We start from the raw sequence: 24,529 nt of genomic DNA, 5'->3' as shown, positions 1-24,529 counted from the left end.
GGAATCCTTACCATTCGCCTCTTGTTATACAGGGATTGCGGCTGACCCAAGAGTAGCTACTACTCATAGTAGCTACTCTTGGGTACCTCAGTACGAACCTCGGCTTAGGTCAATAACGTTTATATGGACGCCGCTGCTACATAGCGCCGCGAAGAACAGCCGCCGCAGGTTCAAGGCTTTTTAGGCCCAAAATTTTTATAATATTGAAATAGCAAACCAGAATGCAGTCCACCTGACGATAAGTGACGGCAACGACCAAATATATTCAGACCCCAATAATATTACACTCCTTATTACACCTGAGGTTGGCAATAGACGCGTTGTTATCTCAAAGGACTAAGTTGGAAAGCCTCAAATAAGTATATCCCTCATTACACCCTTCAAAATACAGCAGATAGGTTAAGGTCATAGGATAAGGTCAACAGATAGGTTAAGCGCTGCTAAACCTATCTGTTATGAGGCAGAAAATCAGAAATAGATACAAAGGTTATACAACCTTCAAAGCCACTCCGGCAAGTATCCGGCAGCGCACGCCCTTACGATGTGATAGAACCCTGTGGCAGAAAGACAGACAGCTAAGGCTCAGTTTTATTTTTTTGAACCTTTACAAGAAATTTGGATAAAAACTAAAATTGCACGGCGAAAATCTACATTTTTTGTATAAGTATCCTGTAGACGATATGGAGCTCCATTTTAATTTTAGCATTGACCTTTGGAGCTTAGTCATCGTTTATTATGTACATACATACATTTAGTCTGCAGCGGAACGTTGACGGGAGTGGTTGTCTTAACGAACGCAATACCATTTAACATACTTGTTATACCTACTTTCACGAGTTACTGTATAAATAAACGTGAAGTGTCGCAATTTGGAGTGCATTAATGGATCTATATTGAAGTATACACACGGGAGTCTGAGGAACGTTGTGCCGTAAACTAACTGCAAGTAAGTATTGTTATTATTGATTTAAAAGTTCACCATAGAGGTTAATTTACGCATATACGAAATACGTTGTGAAATATAAAGCGCAAAAGTGAGATGTTTTATTTGGAATTTGTAACGTAATTAGTAATGTTATAACGGTCTCATATTAATCGTAATGATTGTACAAGTAAAAAGTTACAAGAAATAAAGGCGCGATCTTGCGCAGATTACTTAGGCCAAGGATGTGCATTACATGTAGGGTTGCCTTTTTTTTTGTAGAAAGAACAGTGTTTCTTACAAATACCACAGTATAAGGATCTATAATTTATACTGTACAAAATATAATATAGGTAGTTATAGATTTACGTAATAAAGTTAATTCTTAGTATGTCTTCTGTTGACTCTACCCATGAAGTAAAGGAATGGAAATGACACTTGTTTAAATGGTGACTACTTGAGAGGTAAGTTTACTTATTTTTAATGTACTTAAGTAGATTCAAAAGTGTATATCGTAACATAGTGTGTGTACCATATGTACATTTAATTTTAGCATTTAATTTATGCAGATCGTCAGCTTGATTTAAATTCAAAATATCTAGATAGTTAGTGATCAGGCGCTTTATTGCATTAATCTGTCGATCTGCTTCGTACATGATCAATCTAGATCACAATCATTAATATTGATCATGAATCGCGATACAGATCGACTGTGTACGGTCTAATATAATAATTGACACTTTTTAATTCAATAACTGTGAAATATGTTTTGTGGCATGTTAGAAATTAGAATCCGCAGGTTGTGTTTATTTTAATATCAACATAATCATATAATGTAAATCCAGTATGTCATTAAAAATATTTTAGTGTTTTATAATTAATGAGGAAAAAAATATCGGCTGTCACTGATAAGAAATACTTGTGGCATGTTTTGGAACCTACTACGTACTTATTTAATTTAGATTTATGATAATCTAAATATATATAACTCAAAGGTGACTGACTGACATAGTGATGTATCAACGCACAGCCCAAACCACTGGACGGATCGTTCTGAAATTTGGTATGCAGGTAGATGTTATGACGTAGGCATCCGCTAAGAAAGGATTTTGATCAATTATACCCCCAAGGGGATAAAATAGGGGATGAAAATATTACTTCGTAACGCGAGCGAAACCGCGGGCAAAAGCTCGTAAATTATATGTGTTATACCCCATTTAGTTATGTTAAATATTATGGAGTGGTAGGTGCGATCGCAGCATATAATTTTGGGGGTGGTCACAGGGGAAATTTGGTTAAATTAGACCACTTTCTTCTAACGCGTTTTAAATGTACCTATATTTTAGTATTTATTATAAAGTCCGACATATCCTCTCCGCTACCCCTGCGCCAGAGATGAATCCATGCAGGGTTTCCCCACGAAAAAAAGAACTGCGGCCAAGTGCGAGTCGGACTCGACGGTTTTTGGGGGGTCATCCTCCCCCTAGGACCAAGCCTGTGGGATGGGCCATGCAAACAATCCTAATTAACCTTACCAAGCTTTTTATAATACTAGAGCAGTAGACGAGCATGAATTCCACCTGATAGTGGATATTGACATCTATAATCAATCTAAATATATAGAACTCAAAGGCGACTGACTGACGTAGTGATCTATCAACGCACAGCCCCAACCCCTGAACGGATCGGGCTGAAATTTGGCATGCAAGTAGATGTTATGACGTAGGCATCCGCTAACACAGGATTTTGATCAATTCTACCCCCAAGGGGATAAAATAGGGAAATATTACTTCGTAAAGCGAGCGAAGCCGCGGGCAAAAGCTCGTCCCAAATAAGATTAGATTCCTACTTGAGGTCGAACTCTGATGTGGTGCATCCTCTGATGACTAAGCTGGAATGCCTCGAAAAGTATGCTTCCTTTACCACACCCATAAAACCACAGCACAGCAGCGTTTAACACTCTAATTAGGCAGAAATAGGTGGCGTGTGGATGTAGTGATGAATTTTATAGTATCTGGGAAGCGATGCAGTTGCAGTTGCAGCTATAGGTATACTATAAAATATATAGCTTTTTATTTTCTTTTTTTGGTTACCGATGTTGAACTTTATATTGTTTGTATAATATGTATGAACCATAGGTGTAATCAGAATTTTCCCCCTCGTAAACAAAAAAAAGGTAGTTTACGCTACGCTTAGGTTTAAATAATTATATTAATATTATATTGCATTTGCTCTAACAGGGCTATATTTATTTGTATGTGTCCCAAAAAATATGTGGGATATATACGAGGCAAATAGATAACCTCTTTCCTTTGCAAAGTCGGTTAATAATAATAATATTTGATAACTGCAGTGTATCAGAAGTCAGAACCATAAAAACATTGCGGTAGGTTTATACTGTATTTGTCCCTGTAGTTCCGGGGCTAGAATAGGGCTACGGTATCCCCTGCCTGTCGTAGGAGGCGACTAAAAGGGGGCTTGCGGGGTTGCGGGCGGCAAGAGAGAGCTCGAACCGTCCAGCAAGCGACCCCGGGAAGGACGGCGGTATGTGTGGTCGCATACCGTCGTAAACACTACATGGAACGAAAACTGCTCCCCCAGGGTAGGGCCCGTTGGGCATCGCGCTTGGAGGACTCCGGTTGTGTTCCGTTGGAGATCCCGGAGTTCTCCAACAAGCGTTGAGGACGGCCACCGGGGGGGTATTAGTGCGGTAAAAATCCCACATAACCCGGCGTCGCTCCCACGTCGTCGGGTACCTTTTGAAGGTTCCCCCTCGAGAAAAAAAAAACAAACATATAAATCAGGTGTATTCGGTAGGTACTTGCCTACTAAATATTGAAATTAGAAAATGTACGCCTACTAAAATTGTCAAATTTCATTCTTTGATAGAAAAAACTTAACCTTTCACGATGAATTCTGATCAAAAACGTATAGTCTTCAAAAAAGGTGCAAAAAGAGCTCTCCTTCAAAGCCAGCGATGCATTGGCGACTCCTCTGGTGTTGCAAATGTCCATAGGCGACGTTAACTACTTTCCTTCAGGTAGCACATCTGCTTTATCGTCAGGTTCAAATATAAAGAAATATATAAAAAAAATAGTCGAAACTAGTCGGATGCAGTTAGGTCGTTCACTACAAAAAGACATTTAACCGCAAAAACAGCAATCAGACAAAACAAAAGAATTTCGGAAGATATAACAAAAATAAATTATGCATTTTATTATAGATACTTATATTGGAAACTTGGACGTATGAGTTGTTTACTATGGCTGCTACACTAGTACAAGCGATTAGCGTTTTATAAGTTACGGCGATTTTATAGAAGAAAGTTCAGATAAAAATAATGTCCGAAGGAGCGCATTAATAAAGCGAGAATAAAATATATTTTAATGAATAATATGATAATGTACTAATATGTAATGTACACACTACTTAGTTATACTACGAAGGTGTATGCTACGAGTACCTATATTTTGTGAATAAAGAATTTTAATTAAAGATCTTGATGTACCTACAAGCTGACCTGAAAGATAATTTTATTGTTTTGTAGGTAAAAAATTACTGAGAACGGCCTGCAACTTACGGAAACATATTACGCTCAAACATAGGAAACGCTATCGCAACTACACGGTAACCACAGCGTCAGAGTCAATGCTCTTCTTCAATGAATATTTATGCAACGGTTATTAGCTTTGGGTGGCCTTGGCCAAATAAAATCGAAAAATGCAGAATGACTTTGACCTTACCGTTACTTACGAATTTAAAATTTCTTCTCTTATATTTTCTACAGCGAATAACGTAACTTGAAGCTCATATCTCACAGGAAGCATATTTATTTGGATTCCCTGCGTTTTCTTATTATCGCAAGAAATCGATAATTTTCTTATTAAAACATAACGATCGTTCCGGATCACGATGTCAGCCTGGAGCTCAACTGTTTCTGTCCTCAAACTACTTTCTGTCACTTCCAAGTCTGATAAAATTGGAAAAAAAATCCAGAGCGAAAAGCAAATATACTCGGACAAGGAATTCTATTCGTAGTAGGAGTGGGGCAAGAGAGATAACCTTCATTATCTCTTAATTCCCAAAACCTACTTCTGATAATCTTTTAGAGGCCAATTTCCTTTTACGACAACAAATGATAACAGGAGTTAAGGGGACGTTCAAGTATTACGTAACGCAATTTGGGTCTTTTAAAACGTTACTATGCGTTACAAGGGCGGGAGGGGGAGTTAAAAATCTTCAAAAATGGCGTTACGTACTTCTTGAACGCTCCCTAACAGAAAATAGTGCATACACCCAATATTTAACAAAAATGACAAATGGTAGAACTCGTTCTCTATGTCTGCAATCAAGTCTGAATTCGAATTGACATTTTCAATAAAGTTTGGTGGCAACATTGAACTTTTCAATTCAATTAATAAAAGGCATCTTCACTATAATACTCGGATCTCGTTTCTACTTCGGCTCTCATACAACTGGCACAAAGTTCCGACTTACATGTGTCAAGGGTTAGATATAAGAGCACGGCAGTTGGCGACAAGAATCAAAATTTATATTATTTTTTATCTGTAGCGACTTCCCGCTACTCGTCAACAGATGGCGCTGTTGAATCACGCTATCGAAGTTTACCAAACATCTTGCATATATTTGTATATATGCAAGATGTGCAGCGGCAGTGCTCCGACAGTCTTAGTTCGGAGCTTAAAAGTAGTAGGGATTCACCGGTTCAGGGGCACTGATTCCCCCCCCCCCCCTCTCCTGGGCTTCCCCGTCCCCCCGCCGCCCTGTTTGCCACGATCGAGGGGCGAGCACGGCTAAAAAAAAAAAAAAAGTTTGGTGTCAAAATGGGGGTTTCCGACCACATCATGTTTATGTAATATATATAATACCGTCCGACCGTCATGGATTATGTAATATATATAATATTTTCATGTTCTTGTACAGTAAACATGGTACATGGATATTGAAATTCAGCAACTCCAACTGACCATTCCCCATCTAGCGTTAAGGATTTTGGTAATTTTGTTGAAAACTTCGTTGTTTTGTTATCAGGAAAGTACTCCATAGAACTGTTACTTAGCAATGTTAAATAGAAACTTTCTTTCATCATATTTTTTCTAATTCAGAGGCCAACACCCAACTATTAAATTTATCTGGATAACCTTTCCACTTTACCAACACTTGCTTTCTGACACCAAAATATCGCGTACTGATTATTTTATCTATTTTATAACTTGAGGTAGGATTATAAGCTACCTTTTGTAACTCTTTTTCATAGAGAGTCCCACTTATTGTTTCATTTTGCAAGTCTTTCAAAGTGTATACAACCCATTGAGACCGATCTATAATTGAGGATATAATAAATATTTCATCACTCCAATTAGATTCATATCCTTTTTGAAATATATGCTTATACTTGGTTATTCTTACATAGTCACCGATGTGGAAGTTAGGTAATTGTGTTGTTGCTTCTGTTTGTTTCTTATCTCTATCATATAAATTATTCCATACAGTCATAATATTACGTGAGTTAACATCACAGGGGCACATTTTAATACTTGAATGATAACTATGGTTATATGCATATACTTGTAAAACATCAATATATTTATAAGTATTATTGTGTGTAAAATAACGCCACATCTTCATTTTGAGGGTTCTTTGAAATCTTTCAAAAATACTTGCTTTAATATCGGGATTATTAGTAGTATAGTAATTTATATTTTTACTTTTTAAATAACTTTGCACATCTTTGGAAATAAATTCTGTGCCCTTATGAAACTTATGTATGGGTATTGCATGTATTGTATTGGTATTGTATAGGTATGTATTATGTATGGGTGTTGCATTAGCTTCAATGAAAATACTTTCAAAACATTCTTTAATATTAAATGAATATTTATTTTTCATAGCTCTTACAAATGCATATTTGCTAACTACATCAATTACACAAAGAATAAAGTAGAATATGTGAATATATATGAAGGTGGTAGAACCCTTGTGGTTCGACTCCGGCGGCACCACCGCCACACCTATTTCTACCTAACAACAGCAGTGTTAAGCGCTGCTGTGTTCCGTTTTGAAGGGTGTGGTAAGGGAGACAGACTTTTCCGAGACGTTCCAGCTTAGTCCTCAGGGGTAGCGGCGCATCTGTAACCGACCTCATGTAGGAATATCTTATCTTATCTGGGATTGATTACAGATGTCCATGGGCGGCAGTAGCCACTTAACATCAGTTCCCTTAGTATGAGTTTTTAACGTTTCCGCGACTCACTCCTCGTAACGAGCTCGCCCATACATCTCCTAGCAGCGCCTCTAGCGGAATTTGTTGGAACTAAAATATGGCATTATGAGTTTTATATTTCGTTTACGAGCTCGGACTCGCTTGACCGAGTAAGGCGAACTCGTAAACGGTCGATAAAGAGTGGTATGTTAGTATAAGTTGCACATTTGACATTTCTTACAAAGTAAAATGACGTCATTTTCGACTCGGACGTCGTCGGTCGTTTACGAGCAAGCGTTGAACTCGGTAGCTTTTAAACCGTGAGTTGTGTTGTGATTGAAAAAAAACTAAATAAATTTAATAAATTGTGTTGAAAAATTATGTTGTGAGATCATATTATGCTTCGAGAATTATAAAGGAGGCTGTGTATACGCTCACTGTCGTGAAAGTGAACGATTTAGTGCATCGTACTAAACTTATGTCATATTACCCGGATTACAACCAAATTCAAGCAAACCAGGCATTCAAAGAAGTTTGATTATTGTGCTTCTTATAGAGGGAAACTACTACTTTTGTGCCGTGGAAAATACCAACCTCAAAAGCTTACCAAGGATGACGCTAGTGACTAAGGCAAGTAAAGAGAAATTATAAGTAATACGTTAGGTACATTATCATCGGTGTTATATATTAAATGGTAATTTATTTATTACAAAGTGCAATGACTTGGATATGTTCCATGTTACCATACTACCAGAATGTTATTTGGGTCCCTAATTACTCACCTATCAAAGAAGACTAAGCCTTCAAGTTACAAAGGTTTTAAAGGCTTTATATTTCTATTTATAACCCCTTGATTTATATAACTACTCAGTATAATTTAAAAAGTAGAATTTGATTTCCTTGAAGCCGTTACAATAGAATACAAAACTGTTGAACACCAAATTAAAAGTAACAAATACAACATTGGAAAAAAACCTAAGGTACAATTGGTGACCATTGTCTTTGAATATAAAGTAATTAGAAAAACAGACCAAAATACTACTAATACTAGCATTCAACAACAAATTAAGTGAAGTGGAATTTGATTATACATTTGTTTGAGAGTTATTTTAATTCATAAAATCAATGTTAAATAAGTATTATATCTATATATTTATTTATATCACGGCGTGCGTAAATTGACGTTTTACGCACGCTTCGCGTGCGCAAAACCCCCATTTCCGACCCCGTAATATAAAATTTTATACAACACGCGGACGAAAAATGTTTTTCTGACTCGTGTGATTGCAGTCCTCGCCTGCGGCTCGGCCTGCAAACTCACACTTGTCAGAAAAAAATTTTTCGTCCTCGTATTGTAATGTACTATTTTCACATAATGCAGCTATGAAGTGTAGGTATAATGGGCATCTGATGAGCCTTCCCTGTTGTGTCCAGGATGTCTACTACATGGCAGAGTACCCCCTTGAATAATACAGCTACTATTTTACATCTACCTATAGAAAGAATCAGTTTACAATTTTTGGCAAATTCCATGGAAATATGAAGGTCATTAATGCATTTCTAGTGTTAAGTCCATGTGTATTTGTATAGGACTTATAGTTCAATTCAATTCAGACTCAGACGCCTTTAAATAAAATAATAATTAAGAATAATATTCTACTTTAATTTCGAATCCTTTCCCCCAAATATGAAACTATGAAACTGCCATGGTACATTCCATCAAATACTAACACAATATCGTCATATTTTGTTACATTATCTTGTATATTGTAAATTTTGTAATAAAAATATTTAATAAATTGTAATAAAAAATGCAAGTTCTTGTTTTTTAATTAATTTATTTTCTTGTTAGGCTACAGATTGAATTAATCTTTTATTATAACTATGTCTTATTGTATTATAATACAAGTTGCAGGTACAACGCAATATATTAATACAATTTATAGTTAGTATCAAAGTATGTGTTTAGAGGTGACTGAAGACTGTTTTTACATTAATATGCAACAGTAACTGTTTACTCACAACTTTATTATTATTAACAAAAGAATTAACATAAAAACATACAAATTTATTTTATTTTTAATAGTTATTTAAAAGTTGAAAAAGAAATGATAAAGAATTCAAAATCAAATTTACAATTAATAATTTACAACAAATGTATATTATACAATTATTAGTATCAACAATTAAATGTGAGTAAATATTATGTCATTAAAAAATAGGAAAGATTAATAAACATAATCGCAAATAAAAACATTAGTAGTAAAAGTGAAAATTACATGTACAATAAACTTATAGTATTAAATTTTAAATAATGTAGCAAATCATTACTGCAATATTTAATTAAATAAATACATTGATAATTTAAAAAAGATTGTATCATAAAGTGATGCAATATGAATAAATTAGTAAGTAACAAAATAAATGATTAATAACATTATAGAAAATATCAACATTATAAAATTCACTGTTTAAATAATATAAGTGACAAATAAAAAAAAAACATATATTATTAACAGAAAAGTAAATTATTAAAAGAAAAAATAATATGTTATCAAGTAAGTTCCAAATCCTTTTCTATAATTTCTATAAAATAAACTATTGGATAATAAATCAATTTGGGGAAATATTAGAAGCTGACCTATCTCTATTGCTATTGCACAAATCTACATTAACTTCAATACTTATATAATGTTCTTAGTTTGATCGTGTTTTAGTTTTTTCGAATGGAAGATATTTAAATTGGCAAAAATATAACATAATATTTTTGTATACATTATATTACTTTTAAAGTATTCATTTAAAGTATTCATTCCATTAATATTATATTTAAGTAAACATTTATAATTAATGACATTATTACAAGGTAGCTAATAATAGTTTATAATACATTATTTCTATGAATGATATTTGACGTAGACATTTATTATAGATACATTATATGCTATCCTCTTTTTCAAATGTGACAATTCCCTTGTGAGTCCAAAGGTGGGAGACAACTGCCTGACATACCCTGAACTGCAACTGGTGGGATTTCAATTCTGGATGCAGCTTTTGAAGGCAAAAATTTCAGCATGCCGTTGGGGATGACAAGTTCCACTAAAACAGAGTATAAAATAATTAGTAAGCTTATTCCAGGGAGTATTACATTTATAAGTGTTTGTTATTGTATGACTGTGGCAAGGAAGACTATAAAGTCTACTTATGGGGATGAAATGTTTTGAATAATTAAATAAACAACAAAACAAATAATTTATATACTACTCTGAATTTGACTGCTTCCTAACTGATTGATGTATTGTAACATATTGTTTGCATACCCTATTGGGACTTATGTATTAATATAACTGTCAATCTATACAGTACAATTAAAATATTAATTTTGAAACTTTAGAAACATATTTTATATCTTTTTTTTATACAACTAAAATGTATTAACATTATAAAAGAAAAACATGTAAACCAGTTAAAAAGTTTTGTAGGAAACAATAAACAGAATCAAAGGATATGCAAATACATATTATCATCTCTGTTTAATAAAATAAGAAATGTTTCAGTCAACATCATTTGTGTTTCAAATTTATTTATTTAGTAAAAACATGTAAATATTTATAATATAAATAAAAATAGATTGATTTTTTACCTTTTTACAATCCACTTGTTATCTTTTAATGTGAGTAGTGCACATGCAATTTTAACGCCAATATGTTCCACACCGGCTTATAAATTCGGGGCCAGCAGCTGGTTTATTTAAACTGACGTGTCTAAAAACAAAAGGCATAATTACGTGGGGCTAATGTAATAATGAAAGTATAAAGAAACGTTTCACATATACATAGAAAATATTATCGTATACTCACCTCTCTACTCGGTACTCGATTTTATGAATTCCAGCATTATTTAAACTTACACAACACAACTACAACTTCAACTTCAATAAAGTACAACTTTATACTTTTATTGAGTAGCACCTTTTTTAAAACGTAGTGGTTATAATATTCTCTTAGACTTTTTATTGTTTTTGATTTTAAAAGTATACAAAAACTATGAGAGATGATAAACACTGACACTTAAAAAGTTTCTAAATTTTTTAAATAAACAATACATGACAGTCATACTGTCAATCCCAACGACAAAGAAGTTTATTATCTTTATGGTAGTGATAAATTTAAAATAAATATTTATATTAATAGCAAAGCGTCGTTAATTTCTTTTTTGTAAATTATATAAAGTACTTTGTATATCTTTTAAATTTTCTTTAAATAACAACCTGGTCAACGAGTTGCGATTGCTCGTTTGTGCATTTCCGACAACTTATACTACCAATGCATTGGATTCGGACCAACGACCCGAGCACTCGGCTCGATCTCGCAAGTGCACATTTTAAAACTCATACTAGGGGTACAGGTGGACTGCATGCTCGTCTGCTACTCTTACATTATAAAAAAAAAAAATGTTCTAAAATCACTTTAATCCGCTTGCCAAAGAATATTGAGATTTGACAGTATGTATTTGTTACGGGAAAACCTTCTTGTTACAGGTTTATGTAATGTGTATGTTTCTTGTGACTGTAGCCAATCCCTTTCATCTTCTCTTTTCATTTTACCTTTCATAGCTTTGGCTAATTTATTAATACTACCGAATGCAGCAGGATGAGAAGGGTTATAGTAATTATTTCTATAACCCTTCTCATCCATTATACTATTTATTTCTAATAAGGGATCCATTTCTCCCAGACTAATTTTTTCTTGGGTTTTACTTTTTCTCTTTCAGTACTAGTTGTGTTGAATTCAGATCTTTTTGCGGTGTAAAGTTCTTATGCTCATGTAATAATAGCTGAGTTATAAAGCCAGTTCTTTTAGTATTACCGAGGTAGGTAACTGGTGTATTAATATCTTTCAATAAAGTTGCAAATTGTTGCCATCCTACTGGATCAATTTTTCTACTTGGTCTAATAAAATCACTCACCAAGTCTATGATGTTACTTCCAGGAATTTTAACTTTGTCTATGAATACAGTACCCTCGCCATCCCAATTAATTTTATCCTTGTGATCAGACAAGAAACCTAGCAACAGCTCACCTTTCTTTAAATATGTTTTAGGTATCACTCTCAATATTTGTTTCGGTGTGATAAGCACTCACTTATCAGCGTCTAAATATATTTGGTTATTGGACCCACCCGAGATAACTACATCCTATTTCCTTTCATTATGATAAGTACCTTATCATCGGTCAGAGTTCCAATGATATTGATTCACCATATCCAAATGGGCCAACAAACAAGTACGAACAAGTTTCCTTTCATTATGATAAGTACCTTATCATCGGTCAGAGTTCCAATGATATTGATTCACCATATCCAAATGGGCCAACAAACAAGTACGAACAAGTTTCCTTTCATTATGATAAGTACCTTATCAGTGCTCAGAGTTATTTAAAATGTGAAGTATGCATTACGGATGCAACTCTTATTGTTCGTAGAGCACGAATAAATCCAACTGTACTCCTCGCACATCAAAAAGTCTTAGCCTCTACTACAGCAAAATATCCTATTACTCGAGCTGAAGTCAAAGTTTTAACTATACCATCAGGGGTTCAGGGAAAAACTCTTGACAACATTTTTCTGGGGCAAGTACCTAAAAGATGTATAGTTGGATTTGTAAACAACACAGCATTCAATGGAAGTCTTACTAAAAATCCATTCAATTTTGAAAACTATGCTATGAACACATTTTGTTTATATATTGATGGCCAACAAATACCTTCAAAAGCATTGCAACCATCATTCGAGAATGATATTTTTACTGCAGCCTATCACACTTTATTTTCGGGGACTGGTATACATTTTCTAAATGAAGGTAATGGAATATCTAGGGAGCAATATGCAAAAGGTTACTGCCTATTAGCGTTTGACCTAACTCCTGATTTGTCATCAAATTCCATGACTCATTGGAATCTTATAAAGCATGGCAGTGTAAGGGTAGAAGTTCGGTTTGAATCAACTCTAACAGAAACTATTAACATTAACTATGCAGAGTTTGATAACGTTATTGAAATTGATAAGAACCGAAATGTAACCGTCGAATACAGTAGTTAAGATAAATTTCTATACTTAGATGTAAGTAAAAGCCTAATAAATGTAATATATTATACCTATTTGAAGTCTTTCATTCGAGTTAAACCATATTGCGTCCCTTTGTCCATTTGTAAATAGTGTATTGTACCTATTAGAGGTATCGATAAGTAGGCATGGGGGTCGTTCAAGTATTACGTAACGCAATTTGGGGGGGAGGGGGGGTCTTGTGAAACGTTACGATGCGTTACAGGGGCGGGAGGGGGTCTTCCGTAATACACGTTACGTAACATTTTTTTAATAAAAAAAATAGGGAATTAAAACTCCTAAATTGGCAACCCTTTTCATTTACGTTTTACGGGAAATCCCTTGAATGAGCTGGTTCAGCCGAACTAAGTCCTGAGTATTCTGAGTTAGACTAAGTATAGTACAGTATAGCAGTATGTATGCTTTGACTATACTTAAACTAACTTAGAATACTCAGGAGACCTAGTTCGGCTGAACACGCTCTTTGTATAGTCTGGTTGTCATTTTTAATTTGTTCTCGCAAGTTCGCAAATCTTTTCGTTCATATTTCACGGGGAATCCCGAGATTGTATTGTACGTCATTTAATGTTGTTTCCGTTGTCAGTATTCGTTCGTAGTGTTTATAGACAAGTAGAGATTGTACTAGGTACATTTGGGACTAGGTATGCCTGTTCTTAGTATTTAAAAATACGTGATCCAGAATCCTGTTCCACCTAGTCCCATAAAGTCTCATTAGTTAGTACAATTTGGTGTGGACTAGGTACTTATTCTTGGACTAAGAAGCTAGTTCGTTCATGCCTTGCATCAATACGTAAGGGCGGTAAGGTTTGCACGCGCACTCACTAGTAATAATGAATTGTAATCTTTCCTTCATACTTTATACAGGCTTAGAACTATCAACGTTAGATTTATCGAAATAGTAGTCTGATTTATCATTAAAGGTTTCGTGAGCCGGCGCGGCGTCCACCTAAATGACATTCGTATAGATTCGGAATAGATGCACGACTGAACAATTCCGAATTTTCACACATTTGACATTTCATACTTAATTCGCATCGAGTATCTGTTTGATCCGACAGCGACTAGGTGTAGTTAAAAAGGACAAGTATATTTTTGCCTGCCCATGAGTTGATGTTTTATTAGTTTTTACTCTTATTCGCATTAAAAATCTCTTGTTTTATTTCTTAGTATTATAAAGTAAATATGTAAGTAAAAAAAGTATTCTAAGGATAAAAACTATACCTAACATAACTTTTTAGCGAGTTTAGGGTAAAAATTGACACTTGAGTGTTACGTAACGTTAGGTGGGGGGGGGGGGTGGTATAGAAAAACGTTACGGTACGTTACAAGGGGGGGAGGGGGGGTCAAAAATCTTCAAAAATTGCGTTACGTAATACTTGAACGGCCCCATGCACAATGGATACAATCGAGATTCAGAAGCATTTAAGTAAAATTCATTGTAGCTGGAAAAACAATGTCTATGCGGCAAACCGATTACCGCTATACGTTAAGACTCCAATGTACTTGATAAGTAATTTGGACCCTGACAGTGAACCAGGCTCTGACTGGGTAGGCATGTACATAGACAGAAATGGCATCGGTGGGTATTTTGATTCATACGGTCGACCACCAACAGGCCATCACAAAGCCTTTTTCAGAAGGAACGCAAAGCATTGGGATTTTAATAGATATAGAATACAACTTGATTGGTCTTCAGTTTGTGGAGAATATAGTCTTTACATACTTGCATTACATGTATTATGGAAATACACTCAGAGATTTTTTTAAGTCTGTTTTTTGAGGATAAATTGATAAACGATATTGTAGTATCGCAATTGTTCAAAAGGTTGTTTTGGAAATAATAAACAATGTCAATACGAAGATTTTTTATTGCATTACCATGCGCATACCCCGATCATTACCGACACAGTGATAATGACCGTATTATGTTGTGAGGACAGCAAGTGGTGATTAGATAAGTAAGGTCCGTATTGTTATATGGACGTAGCGAGCTTGATGAGATAAGGAGGTGATTAGATAATGAATTAGAGGTCGTTATTCAAAAAAGCTCACTTCGTAAGCAAAGGAGATAGCGTAAAATAAATGCGTGCAATCGATCGGGCATGGTCGGAAACCCCCATTTTGACACCAATTTTTTTTTAGCCGGGCTCGCCCCTCGATCGTGGCAAACAGAGCGGCGGGGGGACGGGGAAGCCCAGGAGAATCAGTGCCCCAGAACCGGTGAATCCCTACTACTGTCGGAGCACTGCCGTTCGGGCATGCCCAGGCATGATCACCTAGCCCGGCAGGAGATCTCCCTTTGCCAAATATCTATTCCAGTAGTGAGATTCGCAAGTAACGTCAACAATATGTCGTGCTTCGTGGTTAATTTTACCATAATTGATTGATGAGATTAAGCCCAAATATTTATCAAACTTCTGTACCTTAGCGTTCAGAATCAGCGCCGAGAATAACGTTCTGGCACTAACATAAAGACCACACACAATGACGACAGTCTAGCAACCGAGGTAAATACGTGTAACTTAATCACAACACCGTCCGATTGTCCGAAATCAAAACTCCATGGAACGGCTCGTTGTCCAAGGGCACATGGAAGGCAAGCGGTCACGTGGACTATCTCCTACGCGTTGGACCGACTTAATAAAGAGTACCACACAAGCCTCCATTATCCAATGTTGCCGCAACGCCGAAGACCACAACAAGTGCAGGCGCATCGCAAGGGTGGCATCGTCCAGAACTGATGCAACATCGTGAAACCACGACCGCTCTGTCAAGAGTGAACGACTAAAGAGAGAATCACAACACACAAACTAACAACATGATGAGAAAAAAGCGTTACAGCTGCAGTTATCATAAAATTACGCAACTTATAGTCGTCACAATTTAATAGGCCCATTTTGACACATGCCATCCTAATGTCATTAATGTTTTAATCTGACTTTGTAGTAGGCAGTTTACGGACGGCTAGATCTTGCGACTTCAAAGCATTCAGAAGAAATCATAATCGATTAACTTTCAAATAATCGAAACTTAGAATTACCAATAATTAATTTTATTTATCTCTTTTTCATCATAACAACAATAAAATAATCAAGACCTGTTTCACAGTATAAGGTATCCATATTTCTACTGTGCCTGTTTCTTAGTGAATGATAAAACGAATAAATATAGTTCAAAAAACTAAAAAAACACGCTTTTATGATAAATCATAAAAGCGTGTTTTTTAGTTTTTTGAACTTATTTATTTTATTAATGTTTAGTATTTGTTGTTATAGCGACCATCATTATGCATCGTCTGTAAAAAAATCATGTGTCTATCTAATACGGTTTAAGAGATTTAAGCCCTGTAACTCACGAACAGACAATCTCGCCTCGAAAATCGTTAATCCTGAGGATGTTGATAAGTACCCATTGAGTACGGAATCCTAAAAATCATTCTACAAGAGGGCATTATAGATATGTTTCAGAACATTTGAGTTATAGAGAAATAACATCATTATTTTCTAAACTAAACGCTATAACAGTACGCCTTATTGAAACTAAAAAGCAATAATTATTTGCAATCTAGTAACTTGCGATGAACTTTCTCTAAGGCGCTCGAACAATCTTGCCTCGAAAATCGTTAATCCTGAGGATGTTGATAAGGACAATGGTACAAAATTATTAAAATCGTGTATTGTCATCGTTTTTAATAATTTGACAAAATTTTGAATTAAACTGAACGTTCAAAGTGGATAGAAATCGGGTTCAAAGATTCCGTTACTCTGTTACATACAACCCAAGCTAATAAAAGCGTGTTAATTAAGTAATCTTGTTATATTGGCCTTAACCAACATAGTTAGGCATTCGCCTTAAACAAAATTATCAGACAGACATAATGCTATCTTCTTAAACATGAGCCATATTACCACAGTATAAGGATATAAAGTATTTTATCTTCATACAAACGCACGAAACGCAAGCCACGCCTACTCGCCTCGAGGTAAGTATTCACTTAGTATACGAACAGTCGTGAATGTGCCACAGTAACGAGCGGGTGATGTGACGGTTTTTAAGAAGTATATTTTTTTTTGTTTCAAGAATAATATGGCGAAGAAAAGATGTAGACTATATTGTGCTGTTTTTGGTTGCTTCAATTCATAAATAACACATCCAGATATAACATTTTTTAAACCGCCGGGAAACTCCGAAAGGTAAGACAATTAAAATGATTTTTATGTTTATACTAGATACTTAATCTACTAGGTACTACTACTACAAAAATAGATTAGTTTTTAATTAATATAATTTGATATTTAAAAAAAATACGTATGATTGTTGTAATTTTGGTTTAGTAGACAGGTGTTAGAGTTTGTTATTTGAGATTATCCCTCTTCTGAATTAATACAATAAAACTATTTCTTCGACCAATTTACAACTTTTATTATTCCCGTGCAAAATTAAACTCGAAACTGTTGATAAACGAAGGGCTTGCTTGCACAACGCACGCGTCGTATTTATTCGTCGTCGCGCGGCGCTACAAAGGCTTAGGGCGTGGCTTAGCAGCCTTTCGGCACCCGTTTATTCGCGCGATATGCCGCCGAGGGACTATTCTGAATGAGGTAATATAAATATTAGAAAATGAGAATTGATCTTAATTTATTTAGATCAATATTTTATTATCGTTGTATTATTTCAATATCGTCAAAAATAAGAAACTACCATTTGAAACGTATTTTCTTGATAGGTCAACACCTTTGTTTACATTTTGGATACCTAATTATGAATCGGAGTATAGATTAAAATTATTATTAAATATTGTATTAAAAATTAAAGTCAATATTGCATAATTTATGTTAATTTATAAGCTATCATGTCGAATATATTTCATATTTTATTGTTGTAACTGTCAAGTACCCAATTATATTAATAGTTTTTATTACGTAATATATACATATTAAAAAACATAACATGCATTTTCATTCAACACTTTTCTATATAATTTACTATAACATTCATTTGTTTAAATAAAAAATACAACATTTACAATCAAAAAATTAAAAAGAAAGTCAAGTATGCAGATGTAATTATAAAACTGTAGGCAGGCAGCCCTAACGCGTAACCTTGCCCAGCGCAACCGTAGGTATCTAATTCAAGGTCAGGGCCGAGTTAAAATACTGTATATCCTTATACTGTGATATTGCGCAATTGATGGCCATTTTGGCCTTCAATGAAAAATTACATAGGTTCTGGCTCATATCCAGGAATCGGTAAATTACGACTAATATGAAACCCAAATTATTTAAGATTCTCGTTTGTTTCAGGAGCACGCAGATATACGCAATATTTTACAATGGCGGACGGGGAAAGCAGTGGTACCAACATTTTCCTCTTATAAAAATAACAACTCACACAATAACTCACGCACGCATACGTATAATATGAGCAACCAATTTATAAATAAATTTCATAACAAGCTTTTTACTAACGTCATTTTGTTTTACGTGTTCTTCTCAGAAATCCCTTTAATTTGATGAATGGATAAAAATAACTGGGTTACCCGGCGTACCTACGTCATATTCGATTACGTTACTTAGCTAATGTTGTATTTCAAACTAGAAGTGTTTTATGTTTTTAATTTCAGTTAAATCGGTTAGGATTCATTGATATTGTCCCGGTAGTCCCGTCCAGCAAACAACCCCGGGAACTGGTCGTAAACACCAGGTGTGTGGGAGGAGCGTAAACTGCTCCTCCAGGGCAGAGCCCGATAGGGGCATCGCGCTCGGAGGACTCCGGTTGTATTCCATCGGAGATACCGGAGTTCTCCACTAAGCGCTGAGGACGGCCACCGGGGGGATATTAGTGCGGTAAACTGCGGTAAAAATTCCACATAACCCGGCGTCACTCACACTCCTCTTGAAGGTTTCCCCCTCGTAAACAAAAAAGGGTTCATTATTTAAGATAAAGTTTCAAGATACTCATACCTACAAACTAACAAACCTAGTTAAATAAAAGTTTGTAAATTTATTCGGCGTATTCTATCCACCCTGAACCAGTGATTAAGTCAAACAACAATCTTGTGTATACTCACTTACTTACCACAAAACAAATTAGGTTTTATTTTGTTTTCTTACTGTCTTTTTTACGAGATTTTTTGATTGTAAACGATACAAATAAAGCAACTATTTTTATTTTTATGCGCTACAAAATTATTTTTAAATTTTATGTGCATTCATAATTATCTGCATGGAAACAGGATAAAAGATATTTAACATTATCATAGATTAGTAAAGATTACTCACTCCTAACAAGAAAATGAACCCAGTTTTGAGAATTGAAATAGTTGCGTAAAAAAGTTTTGCCACGTCTCCGTGCTAAAATGTCCCTAAAATATTTGAAATAATTATTTATTTATTACGTAAATTACGCAGTATTAGTTATTTATTCGTAAATTTTCTCTAAAAATGTTTTAATTTGTCAAGAATTCAAAAAAAGAACTTACTAATAAGCCGTTTTTGGCTTCATTCAATTTCAAGGCGGCGAAGTATCTTTACTAATCTATGAACATTATATAAAAACTAATTGTAAGATTACATATGTTACATATTTTACCGTTTAATTTCAGATTTAGAATCGTTATACGAAAAAATGGCCAAATATGACCTTACAAAACCAGTTCATATAAGGATATATTTTGAAGAAACTGACAATGTAGTTAGTAAAGATCCATTAAGAAACCATTACAATAATAAAACATATGGAACCCAACCATCTAACGTGGTTAGAAGTAATCAGACAAATTCTAATTCTGACCAAATTACAAATGCATTACCACATGGATTAAATAATAATAATAACAATCAAGCAATACCTACGATGAACAACAACCATGCAGCAGTTACAAATAATTCACATATGAATTATGAGATACCGCACTGGATAACACAATTATTATTTGAAAAAGATCCGAACACCAGTAATAATCCACAATTTGATGCCCAGACTGCGAAGTTACTGTATATTGTAGCAAGGAATCTAATAGATCTTTTAAAAGTATATAGCTATTACATATCATTCATAAACAGGAAGGGATTAACTTATTCACAAATAATGTGCGCTAAAAACAAATTTCACGAAGCCAGAAAATATTATTGTTCGATATCTTGCGATATAGTAACACACGTATTATTACCTCAAAAATATAATAAACAATTTACGTGGGCTTTTCTAAATAAAACAAGACACATGATATACAAAGAGAAGTTACATTTTACAAATCAAGACATAACGCGGGGTTTTAATGAATTAATGTGCTGGGCAGAACAGAAAATAGCGAGCAATAATATTTCGTTACCACAAGTAAATAATGCGCCTCAATCATCATCACGCAATCATCCACAAAATGGTCAGACCTATAATAACGTTGAGGTACAACATAACCCAGCAGATAATCAAACGTGTATCTTTAGATATGGGCGTCCTGGAAATGAAATCAGCTTAAACGTTAGTACTGAGATATTACACAATGTAAGTGGTCAAACTCAACAATCACCAAGTGATAACTTGCAAATAAACGAAGTAAACGTAACTACTACAAGAAATGAAAACAACGTAAATATAAATGCGACAACAAGACTAAGTAGAATACAACAAAATGAAGAGTCTCAACCACGATACGTACCTTTAAGATCAACATCTAGAGATAGTGGTATTATGAGCCCTAGCTGCAATCAAATTGTAAGTATCCCTTTACTATTTTATGTAACGGTAAATTTAAGGGTATTTGAGATGTAAAAGCCCATTAAGGCGCAATCTCCACACCTATAGTTTCCTTACAACAGTGTTAAGTGACGCTGTATGCTGGTTTTAAGGACATAACTAGTGAGAGATTTACGTGAGATTTTCCAACGTAGCCCTCAGGGGTAACAGCACTTCCGTGGCCAACAACAACATAATGGCCGGTCATTACGTATACCTCAAGTCAAATTAATTACTTAGTCGAAACTACGTATAAAAATCTTTCTTTTGAAAAAAATGTCCCTACCCGAACTACGTTTTATTACGCCAATATCCCTTGCCCTTATACTTACTTAATATTTTAACTTTTTAGGGTGATCAATTAAATGAAGAACAAAATATTCAAGAATCAACATTACCGTATAATATGACAAGCTTGCCGTCTGCGAACCAAGACGCAACTGGTGCCAACTCAACAAACTACTGCGTAATATGTGGAGTAAATGCTACAGAAATATGCATAGGATGTTACAAATGTTACTATTGTAGCGCTGCTTGTTTGGTACGTTATGTTTTATTTACGTAAAATCAAAAACATAAAAGTGATTTAGTGGTTGTTATAGAAACAAAGAATTCGATTTCTTAAAAACTATTGTATGAAAAAGGGTAGTTATGTGAAGATTTTTACTTTCACAATTTAGACTCGTACGTTGAAATCCGTCGAGTCGTTTGAGCTGCAGGGCGTGCAGACATATGAGACACAGATATAGAAAACATTATTCTTTCATTCGGGTAGATATAAACGTGAAAATTTCATTACGATAGAAATAATATCATAGTTAAATTATGCATAATTCTTAAGGGTCAGCTAGAACGAGTAATTTGCTGTACAAACATTAAAAGTAAAAAAATCCAAATGCTCTGGGCGAGCCCGATTAACATTTGTACTTACATGTGTACAGAACCCAAAAGCCATTGAGTGGTGCATTTGCTTATCATCTAAAGGGATGTAACTTTAGAATGAATGAAAAATATTTTCACAGCTTAATTAAATTTATTAGAAACATTTGGTATAGTAATGAATCTGCCTATTTCTTTTTACCTATACCTTTCATTTTTCAGACCCTTCATTGGAGCAGTCACCGAACCCGCTGAAAGAAGAATCTACTGAAGAAAAATAACACATAGACTGAACCAGTTCTGACATTTATGAGAATAGATACAATGCCACGTCCGCACGCTTGCCAAACCGTCACAAATTCAAACATGTGGCTAGAGCGATTGGCTTCATTTGTGTAGGTTTGCAAGTACTTGTAGCATAGCTATTGATTAAACCAAACGTTTGTAGATATTTGGAGTTGCGTCAAATGCCTAGACTGCGGACGTGGCATAATAAATAAAAATCTATGTACCTATATAACATATATATTTTTAAAGATAAGATAGGACTTGGAACAAAAAGTTACTTTAAAAAGTATTTTAATATTGTAAGTTTTGTACATTTTTTATTTTTGTACTAATTAAAATTATTTTTAATTACATATAGCGTTTGTCTTGTTTGTACTTCAAAGATTTTATTTATTATTACAGAATAGAAATCATATTATGCTTATTTTCACGGTACCTAATTTTAATGATGGTGTTCCAGTGAAGGTTTGTTAAGATTCCTACGTAACACGCACGGGAGGAGACGCGCGGGCGGAGGAGGCGGGCATCGTCACCGCCCGGGTGCGGTGGTGGTACAAGCCGAACACTACTCACGCTTGCGACCTCCGTCGGCCACGGACGATTTCTATTAAAAATATTGTATCGACCGGGAAACCCTAATGTAATTAAGCGGCCTATTAAACCAGCAAAATACAGTCCACTCTCTCATTTAAGTCCCAGGACCCTAACGAGGTTTGAGATAAGGAGAGCCACCTAAAATAGTAGTACTTATCTGTTGAAAAAATATCCAGCTGTAAGCTGTAAATAATAATTCGAAAACCTTTAAACATAACGCTAGTTTAGCCAAAGAGTATGATTTTTTTTATAATATAGGAGTAGCAGATGAGCATGCAGTCTATCTGATGGTAAGTGGCTACTGCCGCCCATTGACATCTGTAATCAACCCCAGATAGGATTAGATATACCTACCTAAGGTCGGCTACAGATGCGCCGCTACCCCTGAGGACTAAGCTGGAACGCCTTGGAAAAGTATGTTTCCCTTACCACAACCTTCAAAACGGAACACAGCAGCACCTGACACTGCTGTTATTAGGTAGAAATAGGTGTGGCGGTGGTACCGCCGGAGTTTAACCACAGAGGGGAAGAAAATTTAATAATATTGGTAACTAGTTAATAAAACTACAGTGTAGAGAACCTCAAATATTTACGTAGTTCAAAAAAATAATAAATATTCTTGGTGTTTTTTACCCACATACTACACTAACGACCTGATAAAACTACTTTTTCATTAGCTCTACACTCCATATTCCGGATCTCTACCTATATATTTAACCCTTAATCAAACAATGGTCATATGTATGCCACTTCGACACCTAAAACTTAAGCGTGTAAATTATAGTGAATATCCGAACGCAGATTACTGTAAAGAAAAAAATGAATTTGGATGAAAAAATGTCATTGTCATGTCAATGATTGTAAATCTATTTTAAACAATGACATTTTATACTTATAGTAGTATATCGATGATTTTAAATAATAAAATAACGAAAATGTGGTGAAATATTATTTATTTCTAGAATTCGGTGTTTTGGTTTTATACCTACCACCTATTTTTACTAAAGGACGAGTGATTATTACTAAAGGACGACTGTGATGTGTTTTTAATGGAGTCTTCACGAGTGCTTCATTTATAAAAAGTGAATGATTTAACCCTTAATTTGATAATGTATGCCCCAACATACACCAACTTTAAAAAAATATTTTGTATTAGAAAATACATAAATAACGTAAAATTATATTTTTATCACCTTGCAACTTAAACAACTTTTAGTAGAAAATATAAAACAGGCATCTGGTATCACTAGTTTTGACATTAGTTGGCGAAAATGGCGTACCGGCGGCCGTCAGCTGTTCTCTCCAAGGTATTTATATAATTTTATTGATTATTACCCAGTTTGGGAAAAGTTTCACGACTGAATCCTATGCTTGGTATCATGATTATATAATTTGTCTAATAAGTTTGCAGTTCTAACTACTTACATTGGTGTTATTTTGCATATTAACATGATGTATGCTGTGACATACATTGCCAAGTTTGTAAAAAAATACCCCTATTTAATTTGTATGTCAGGGCATACATTGCCAATTTTAGGGTATTGCTTTGCTTAGTTTGTATATTAGCATTTTTTTTCTTTGTCTGCAGCAAAAGCTTGAAACTCGTGGTGGTAGAATTTTAGCGCTTGTCCCTGCTCAAAATGCACCCTCTGATGATAGTGAACATTCTGATATTGAAGACGAAATACGTGTGCACACACCGCTTTTCATGTCCAGCTCCTCTGCAAACTCAATTGATAGCTCTTTAGAAAGACTTAATCTTCT

General features: G+C 34.7%; 2 long non-coding RNA genes across 4 annotated transcripts; one reads left to right on the top strand and one right to left on the bottom strand.

Moving 5' to 3' along the window:
• Nucleotides 1–661: 661 nt before the first annotated feature.
• LOC140757370 (uncharacterized) lies at nt 662–22,844 on the top strand. 3 transcript variants are annotated; one of them, XR_012103965.1, is made up of 6 exons: nt 662–946; nt 18,571–18,621; nt 19,872–20,983; nt 21,357–21,545; nt 22,106–22,470; nt 22,632–22,844. It is a non-coding gene; the product is annotated as an uncharacterized LOC140757370 (long non-coding RNA). The 3 variants fall into 3 exon arrangements; XR_012103966.1 differs by lacking the exon at nt 22,632–22,844 and adding an exon at nt 17,348–17,460 and having other exon boundaries at nt 22,106–22,524; XR_012103964.1 differs by lacking the exon at nt 22,632–22,844 and having other exon boundaries at nt 666–946; nt 22,106–22,524.
• On the bottom strand, nt 9,311–11,216 carry LOC140757371 (uncharacterized). The gene is made up of 3 exons (XR_012103967.1): nt 11,006–11,216; nt 10,789–10,909; nt 9,311–10,244 (listed from the first exon to the last, which is right to left on the bottom strand). It is a non-coding gene; the product is annotated as an uncharacterized LOC140757371 (long non-coding RNA).
• Nucleotides 22,845–24,529: the final 1,685 nt, after the last annotated feature.

This window comes from Epargyreus clarus, unplaced genomic scaffold, assembly GCF_041222505.1.
Source record: "Epargyreus clarus isolate Ecla_fem2 unplaced genomic scaffold, WU_Ecla_fem_2.2 ptg000004l, whole genome shotgun sequence".
In the NCBI taxonomy this organism is placed as follows: Eukaryota; Metazoa; Arthropoda; class Insecta; order Lepidoptera; family Hesperiidae; genus Epargyreus; species Epargyreus clarus.
The sequence above is the reverse complement of the archived record's forward strand: the minus strand, read 5'-3'. Positions and strand labels throughout refer to the sequence as shown.